Source organism: Cricetulus griseus, chromosome 8 (genome assembly GCF_003668045.3).
Source record: "Cricetulus griseus strain 17A/GY chromosome 8, alternate assembly CriGri-PICRH-1.0, whole genome shotgun sequence".
NCBI lineage: Eukaryota > Metazoa > Chordata > Mammalia > Rodentia > Cricetidae > Cricetulus > Cricetulus griseus.
This window is the reverse complement of record NC_048601.1, coordinates 23530607-23540201: the sequence shown is the minus strand read 5'-3', so window position 1 is coordinate 23540201 and position 9595 is coordinate 23530607.

Sequence of the window (9595 nt, the reverse complement as noted above, 5' to 3'; positions counted from 1 at the left end):
GTACTCTCCTGGACCATGGAAGGTGAACTGTGTGGACACTCCCTTCTAAGTACTTGGAAGATAGCTGGCTCATTTGTGTCCTTCCTGTGTGTCCCTGGCCTCCCCTTTGTCTTCACCTTCTTGGGCACCTCCAGGGCTCTCTGACTCTTGCTTGCTCTCCACTCCTCACTCTGAGGCACAAGCTGCCTCTGTCTCTGCTACTCTCTTTGCTCACACATGTCTCTCTCCCTGGTGATCAAATCCACGTGGTTTCCTTGTTGATTTGGCTGCTCAATGAAGTAACAAGGGCCGATTGGATCTGACAGGGATGAAAAGCTTGTTAACTACCCATGGAGAAAGGTCAGGAAGGACATATGTGCTTGGGAAACAAATACAATTGGCAGGAGCGTGGCCCGTCAGGTCACGTTGGATTGAGGTGGGCTGATGCTTCAGGCCCAGCATCTTGATTCCAGCTCTTGTGATAAGTGGGGTTGGCTCTCTCATCTGGTCTGAGGAGCCTGTGTGTAGATTAGATAGGTAAGCATAGAATTGCCACAGACAGACAGAATGTCGAAGCCGAGCCCTCCGAGGCCAGGTCTATCTGTAGGATCAGTGTCCAGTCCCATTGCTGTGACAAGCGTCTGCTGGGACTGACAGGACAGGCACAGGCTTGCTCTGTCCATCTCAGCAGCATGAGGACGGAACTGTATTAGAACCCAAGGCCTGACCCTGGGGCCAGACCCTATAAACACTCCTCTTCACTGGGGCAGACCTGTTCTGGCAGGATATCATCCGTGGGAATAAACAAAGGGGCCTCACTTTATCCTGGCTGGGTCAGGGGTCTACAGAAGAGGTGGCATTTGTCCTGCTGTGGAGAGAAGGGTCACAGGGGACACAAGAACTGCTAGGACATGCTGGGCAGCCAGCCACCAAGAGATCTGAGTTCTCTGCCATATTGTAGCCTCACCTTGATTCTTTTGGGCTTTTCAGACAGCCAGTTGGGTGTCTGGAACTATCATCATGTTTTCCCAATCACTGTCCCTTATTTCTTTTCCATCACTCGGTGACTGGTAGTGGTGGCAGGCAGAATCCTGGCCTCCTTACCAGCTTTGCCAAAAGCATCTTAGCATTTCACCACTAAGTGAGATTGTTGGTGCAAATGCTTGATGGATGGCATTTATGAAGTGATGAAGTCTCATTGGCTCCAAGTCTGTTTTATTTAAAATGAATAATAAGTGTTGAGCTGGGAGTGGGGATGCAGCAATTAGGATGCTGAGGCAGAAGGACCATGAGTTCAAAGCCAGTGGGGCTGCATGGTGAGAGCCTGTCTCAAAAGTCAAAAAGTAAAACCAAACAAAACAACAAAGAAGAAGATTGTTGAATTTAACTTACTTCTTTTCTGTATCTGTTAGACTGTCGTTTCACTCTGTTGATGTGCTGAAGCATACAAATAGATGTTTCTTTTTAAATTTATTTTATACCCTGACTACAGTTTCCCATCCCTGCTTTCCTCCCAGTCCCCACGCCCTCAAATAGATTTTTTTTAATTCTAAGCCATCTTCTTATTCTTGTAACAAACCCAACTTGGCCATGGTATGCTATTTTTTGGTCACTCTATGCCATGTTCAGTCTGTTAATGTTTTGTGTATAATTTTTGGATGTAGGCTCATAAGGCTAGATTAGCCTTTGCACTCTCCTCTCCAAATTGTCTTTACCAGTAGTGAAGAGAAGGATCATTTTGCGTTTAAGGTTGTGTTGAACTTGCAAATGAGAAGGCTAGGACTAGTTTGTCTTTTCTGAAGGAGTTCATATGAGATTAGCATTCTCTGTTCCTTGAATATACATAGAATGTAGTCACCTGACCTAGTGTCACGTAGTGGACTTTAAAAAATGGCCTGTCATTGTCACATATCTCAAAATTACTTTTTCCTCTCTCTCTCCTTAGGATTTTAAAAAGACAAACTCTGGCAAGTTTTATTAAAGAAAAAGTTCTCCTACTTTACTTTTCTGCAATCTGTGATGGCATACTTCTAATGACATCAGAAGCCCCCAGATCAACGGCAGTCGGCATGTACACACTATAGTATTTCCTGCATGCTGGGCCCAAGTCAATATTATTGCCACTGTGTTGATGGGCAATAGCTTTGTCCAGCCTCTTGTGGTATGACTTCAGCTTTCCTCAAAGCTGGGTAGTTGGAGAGGATGAACCATTATGCTTTGCCTTCTCTGGTCATCTTCAGAGTCAGTTTGTAGCCCAGCATGCCTGTTGGACTTTTCGGAAGTTGGGGCCTAGAATTGATCATCTCCAGAGACATTTTGTTATCTTTGTGGCCACCATCTTTCTGCCTTTGGGGTAGAATGCCCCTCAATCAAGATGGCTGTGGTGTGAGGAAAAACTTGGTTTTTGAGAAAGTGTCTTACTATGTAGCCTGAGGTGTCCTTGAACTCACAAATCTCATACTTCTGCCTTCTAAGAGATCCTGGGATTGGAGGCAGACACTGCCATAACTGGCTGTATTTGGTCTAACGTTTCGGCGAGGCATTTTGATAGCCATGAGTTTACAGTTTCTTAGTGGTGTTTAGTTACAAGGAGCCTGTGCAGTGTCTGCAGCTCTGACTTCAGGGCTTGCTCACTGGCTTCCTCATGATGTGCCTTAGAAGTTTGTCAGCCTTGTCAAATAGAGCTTTCAGTTCTATTTCTATTGCATACATATTTTCTATTTCATCTCTACTCTGTCTTTCTTATTTCCTTCCTTCTGTTTATTTTGGGTGATTCTTTTGTTTTTTCTCCTATTCCTGAAGCCAGGTATCTCCATATCCACAAAAAGGATAGTTAACCTCGCTAGTTAGAGTAAGTAGCCCAAGGGTCCTGTGCATCCTGTGAAACGGGACCAGGCTTCTCCCACCCCTGTCTTCTATATGCCCCGAGGGCAAGTTCTGTACAGTCCAGATGTCTTGAAGGGATGGGGATGAGACTCTTAGGAAAGGGGAGCAAGGCCGGTCTGCCTAGGAAACATGGGGAAAGTCAGGTCTCTAGCCTTCCCTGCAGCTAGCCTTGGCTTTCCCAGAGTACAGCTTGGCCCGGAGGTCACTCAGTTCTGAGGTCGTGAGAGCAGGAAGCCCTGGGTTGCAGGGGCTGGCTGGTTCTCTAGGGAGCAAAGCACACAGACCTGTTGGAGGGGGGAGTGGGAGCAGGGGTGGAAAGAGTTTCCATCCTTCCTGCCCATCTCTGTTGGTATCATCTGGCCTAATCCAGGATGGAGTTTTCCTGCTGGGACAAGTTCTGGAGCTGCCCCTCCTCCCATCCCTGATAATTTAATCTCCTTGCATTCAGGGTCTAGCTCTGGACCTGGTTGCCTACTTGGAAGACCAGGGAAACAGTAAAGAACATGGGCTTGCTTTGGTTCCTGGGCTCTAGTGGGCCTCAGTACCCCCAGAGGAGGTACCACTCCACCCTCCAAAGGGTCTGCTTGGAGGAATGTGGAAGGAACCTTGCTTCAGACAGTCATATGTGTGTACCCCGGAATGGGCTGTTCTCATAGTGTCCCCTCACTCCTCGTCCACAGCTGCAACCTCATCGGCCATGTGACCCTGTGGGTCAGAGGAAGGAGTTGGTGGGAAGTGGATGAAAGGACTCAGGGGACATGGTACTTGGTGGGCTGTCACAATTCTATGACTACCCAGAGAGAATGGCCGTGGTCATCTGTGACCCAGAGAACTGGGGAGACAGGGCAGAGCTGCTTTCCTGAGGAATCTGTAATCGGGTGTCAGGGTCACGCAAATGCATCCTGCTCTGGCTGGGCCTCACCCACAGTGTCCACCCCCTGAACCCGCAGGGGCAGCAGGCCCAGTGTCCTCCTCCTGGGCCACAGGGGCAGTGCACTCACTCCCCAGCTTTGCCTCCCTTGAGCTGTCTGCCTGCCCACACTCAGGCCTTTCTTTTGTTGGTTTGGGTTTCTGGCAATCATCTGCCAATTTTTTGTTTGTCTTTTCCTCCGTTTCTTTAAAGGAGATTTTCATTTCCTCTTTAAGGGCCTCTATCACTTTCATAAATTTTTTTCATATTTTTTCATATTTTTAAGGTAATTTTCTTCTGCTTTATCTGTGTCGGGATGTTCACGTCTTGCTGGTGTAGAGCCCCCAGTTTCTGGTGATGCCGTATTGCTCTTTATATTGTTGTCCTTGCTGTCTTCCACCCATCTCTTCCTCCAATGGGTGCAGGTGGGGCCTGTGGCTTAGGTGTTGACTCTTCTACAGGGTGCAGGTGGATGCTAAGTGGGGCTCTTCCAGGTGTAGGCAGGGCCAAGGCACTGGTGGTTGCAGATGCTGTGGGGGAGGGTTTGGGGTGTGGGGAGGCTGCTCCCAGGTCTCTGGGCTTTGATGGGTGGGGGTGGGGCATGGGGCATGCTCCAGGTGATTCGGGCCTAGAGAGTAGGGTCTTCCAGCCTGAGACCCAGACACTCACCTCTCCCGGTGGGGGTGGGGCTCTGGCAATCCTCTAACTTGGATATTCTAGAAGACCATTTTTATGATTTCCATAGTGAGGGCTCGTGTTTTGTTGTTGTTGTTTGTTTTTGTTTGTTTGTTTGTTTCATGGGTATACCTTAGAGGAATTTTTTTCCAGTGTAGATAAATTTATATATCAGGACATCATCATTTGGCACATACCTTGGCTTCTACCTCAAAAAAGATATGTCTACCCTCTCCTGGAGATGTGGTATCAGATGGCTTCTCTGGCCTTCATCAGGGTGACCTGCCTCCCCTTGAATACTCACTTTAGCATGGACCCCCTTACCCCTGGCTGTCACTACACTGTGTAGATACAGGTGAACATTTCCTCTGTGAGATTTCCCTTGTGTGGTCTTGAGAACAGAGCTTTGTGTGTAGCAATGCATACTCCTCCCATGGCCTGTCAGCTGTGTATGAGCTGATGTTTTAATCTACCAGTGCTGGCACCAGGATCTTATTCTGGCCCATTGCTCCCAGTCAGAAACCCATAAACTCTGGGACCCCCAATCACCAATATGTGACTCCTCCATCTACAAAGTGCCACCACAGGCTTTGCTTGACCTATGACAGATGGACCCAGAGGCTCCATTAGAACATTCTGGTTTCTCTTTCTTTCTGGAGGGTGCCCTTTCTCATGGACCACAATGCAAGGGCCAGAATGTTGGGAGAGTGGAGCTGCCTGCTAGCCTGCTTGCATCATTGGTCCTGGGGTCCTCTTGGCTTTAGGCCTTCTCCCAAGCCTAGCCCCAGATGAACCCCTTATGAATGCTCTCAAGGGGCCAGACTTCAGCTTTCTGGGTCAGAGAATTCCCAGGATGGGACAGGTCCAAGCTGGTATCTGCTTCTTCTGGAATTTCCCACTTCCTGGGGAAGGGTGAGCTTATGTTCCCAAAGGTTTTAATAGAAGATCATGGAACCAGCCTGTGGAGCTGTTTAGATGTCTGGGTCTTCAGAATTCTGGGCATCTGGGAAGCTGGGAATCCTCTTTGCAGGTGCCAATCATTTTCCTCCTCAAAAGAGATTCTCTGATGCATTGCAGCCTAGCCACCTCCTGCCTTGTCCACTGAGCCCAGCTGAGCTCTTTGGCTCTTCTCTCCTCAGCTCCGCCTCCGGCCTCCTGGACATACCTTTTGTTTGTGTCCTTGACACAGCATCTTGCTTTGTATTTCTGCCTGGCACAGAACTCACTATGTATCCCAGGTAGGTCTCAAACTCATAGTGACCCTCCTGCCTCAGCCTCCCGTGTGTTGGGATTACAGGAGTAATGCATGTCCACCATCTCTGAATCCATCTTATAACCACTTGACTGTGTCTTGCTCTTCCCAGAGCCTTGGATTTCTTGTTTGCTCCCAGCAGGAGACCTAGCACATGGGAGGGGTTTGGAAATACTGTTCCACTTACACGGAGTAGCTCTTTCCCCAACGGTGTCCCACAATTCCTTCACCCAAGCCTGTTATCCTGGCTTTGTTTAGCCATTCCCTGGATTAGGTGTCAGACTTTGGGTGTGAACGTTGGTGAAAATCAGACATGGATGCTCAGGTCTCACTCTCCACTGGACGCACACATGTACTAGTTGGAGGTGGGAGCAGGTTGCCCTTGCAGAGCAATTTTCTGACCTTTTACCTCAGCTCTGCCCCTGTACCCACCCATCAGATGTCTAGTCCTTATTATTCTAGCATCCAGACCTTAGGTGTTTCTTAAGACAGGGCCTCCTTATGGAGTTACACCATAAGACATCATCTATCTTGGGGGCAAAGAGTGACTGCTATGGCTAGAGAGAAGCTGGGTGTCCCCGAGGGCTGATGGTCAGTATATGTTCTTTCTGAACCCTAGCAGGAGAGACACTCTGATTTGAGGCGGTGTGTGTGTTGTGTGTCATCCCCAATCCCTGTCCCCCATCCTCCCACCAGAGAGAAGGAAAGAACGGACACAGGTTTGCTCAAGTGACACATTTCAATAGAATCTCTAAAACTCTATGAATTGAACAGATAAAATACCTCTGGGCTATTTTGTTACAAAATATTTGCCATTTGGGTTAGTTGCTGAGTGCAGCCACCCTGCCTGTCCCCAGAGAGCTGTCACTCCGTCTGGCGAAGGGTGAGCAGGGGAGGAGAGGTGCTGCTGAAAGATGGACAGCTGATGCAGAGAGACAGACAAACGCCATCAGGAACCTCTCCTGGGTAACAGAGACATCCTGGCAGGCTCTGGACAGGTGGGGTGGGGGTGTCAAAGATCCAGGGCCCATACATATTTGTGGGAGCAAGACATCTTTGCAGACGAAAAGGCAGACGGCCTGGCTTCCAGGAAAGGCTGCCAAGACAGGACCTGCATTTGGAGGTGGGTTTGCCTAAAAATAGGTAGGAAAGCTGGTCCCACCTCCCACTTGATTTGAGTTGGGGCCAAATGGATAAATTGGGAGAGGCGCCAAGGCTCCCCAAAGTAAGGCCTAGAAAGTTGATGGAGGGGATCATTTTGGGGTGATTGGGTCTGGTAGCTCAGCCAGCACTCTATCTTTCCCTTAACTTTGAGACAACCAGAGTCTCAAGAGCCTCTTTCTGGGCCTTCAGGAAGACTGGTGACCCTGACCTGGCCACTGCCATGGGGAGGGGCAGGAGGCTTCTCCCAGATTCTCTGGAGACTGAGATACAAATGGATGAAGTCTACCATCAGCAGGTTGGCTGAGCATGGGAGGAAAGCAACACAAGTCAGGGTCTCTAACTCTGCCTAACCAGTAAGGTGGGCCAGCTCCCCACCCCCTACCTCTCCCCTCCCTGGGGTATTGGGGCTCAAAGCCTGCCAGCTCAGGACTGTTCCATGTTGTGACCCCAAGCAGTGTGGCTTCCTGTGCTGGATTTTGCTCCTGCCAGCGGCATCTAGGTCAGCTATCCTAACAACCTCAGGTAAAACTCTTCCTGGAGAAAAGATGCAGGGTGCCTGGGAGTCGGGGTCCTCAGAGCTCACACAAGTGGGCCAGCCCCAAAACCTCTGCTGGAGCTGGAGCTCATCAGGAAAGCAAGGCTTCAGTGGAGGCAGGAGGGACAGAGGAGACTGTTAGCTTGAAGCCTGGTGTGAGCAAGGGGCAGGCTTGACAAAGGGAACTGAGCTTCCAGGGCTAATGTCCCTCCCTCTTCATCAGTCCTTGACACTGTGACTCCTATTCCAGAAACACACTTAGACACATTCATAACTCATCTGCCTTCATATCTCCTGGGAGTCGTAAATTTCCTTCTATTTTCAGCCTTCTCAATCATCCAATCCTATCCAAAGCTCTGCTTTCCCCAGGCCCTAACCCTTTCTACCCCAATGTAGATGGGTGAGGTGTCTAAGCAGTGCACCCGATATGCTAGTTGTTCCACTCCAACAGTGTCTGATTAGTTTCTGAAATGTGGGTGCAGAGGGGCCGAAGGCAGCCGATTCAGAAAAACACAGGCTGGGAGCCCCAGGGGAGATAGCATATTGGCCAAAAGTTACAGAAACAGCCAAAAACTCCCAGGGTGACATCATAATGACCTCTGGGTGAAAACACACACACACACACACACACACACACACACACACACACACACACACACACACACACTCACACACACACACACACACACACTCACACACACACACACTCACGCTCATACATGTGTGCACATGAAATGAGGTCATTTGGCCCCTCTAAGAGCCTGGATGCCTCCTATCTGGTCCAGAGTACTGAATCTTGGGCTGTAGAGTGGGGACCAGGAGAAGCCGATTCACTTCCAACCATGGCAGCATCTATTGTGCCTCTCACCTCCCGGGAAACTTTTAAAACAGGCTATGACTAGGAGGGTGTCTTGAAGAAGGTCAGAAATAGCTGCTGGCATAGGACAAAGGTGGCTGGCCTGGCATGTGACAGCCTATGACATCACCCCTGTAGTCTATGAGGCTGTCTCATCTGTCTGGGGCTCTGTAGGGCCAGGGCCACCCCTGCCGACTCCGGTCCTGGTAGGCCTGGAAAGTTGATAAGCCCTGCTAGGCTCTGCTCTGCAGTTTTGGAGGTCCAGGAATTCTTAGTCATCCCAGCTGGAAGCCAGCCTACATTTTCCAGGGAGGGACTGTTTCAAGGCTAGGGCAGCAGGAGTGACTTGGTGACACTAGAACTCCACTGTTTCACCTTGCCTGTGTATACAGGGGTAGCAGAGTCATACAAGAGGAAGCCCTGACTCCAGGCCAAGTCATACACCTCTGCTGGGGAGGCCAGTACCCCATCCCCTTGTTTCTGGTGCCACAAGGAAGTAACCAACCCGCTTCTCACATGTGTTTCTGGATAACTACCTGTGTGCACTCAGGATTGGCTGAGTGTTGTTGGAGACTAGAGAACCAAGAAACGTTCTCTAAAAGGGCACTTTCCAGACATGCTCTCACAGCCCCAGGGTCCTGTTGAATTGACCCAGACAGAACTGAATACCCTGCCCCCTTCTCTTTCTTGGATCTTTCCTGGGTCAGGGTAGCTCAGAATTCTCTGGTGGTGGCAGGAAGAGCTGACATGGTGAAAAGGGAGCCAATGTCCCCAGGGAGCTAAGAACCAGTCTCCTAACTACAGGCTTGGATGACAAAGTCCCCCTCCCCTGCTACTCTTAGGTCCCTCCAGGGAGCCAGGGCTTGCTTTCCTCTATTTAGCTTGGCTATAGATACACCTTATGCTGGGGTAGTCTGCCTCTGCCCTGGGCTGTGTTGCTAGCAAGTCCAGCCTTTTGCTCTTGTCCACTGGCGCAAAGCATGAATACTAATGGATCAAGATTGCAAGCCTATCAGCCCACAGCCCCTCGGCTTCAGTTTCCCTCAATCTATAGTCCAGTTAGGGAAGCATGGTGAACACAGAGGAGAAGGCATGGCCCATCTGGCTTATATGGGACCCCTGGAAGAGCAAGAAGGTGTTTACATGTTTACGGTGAGGTACTTGAGTAAATTAGTGAAGGATGGTTGGGTCAGGCAAACCATCTTGCCAGGGCATTCTCTTTCCACAACAGTGATCAGTGGCCAGGAAGGCATTATGCCAAGATGTGAGGAGTGGCAAGGGGCAGCCCAGGCTCCTGAAGGACAGCCCATTGAAATAGCGGGGTGCTAGGGGTAGAGC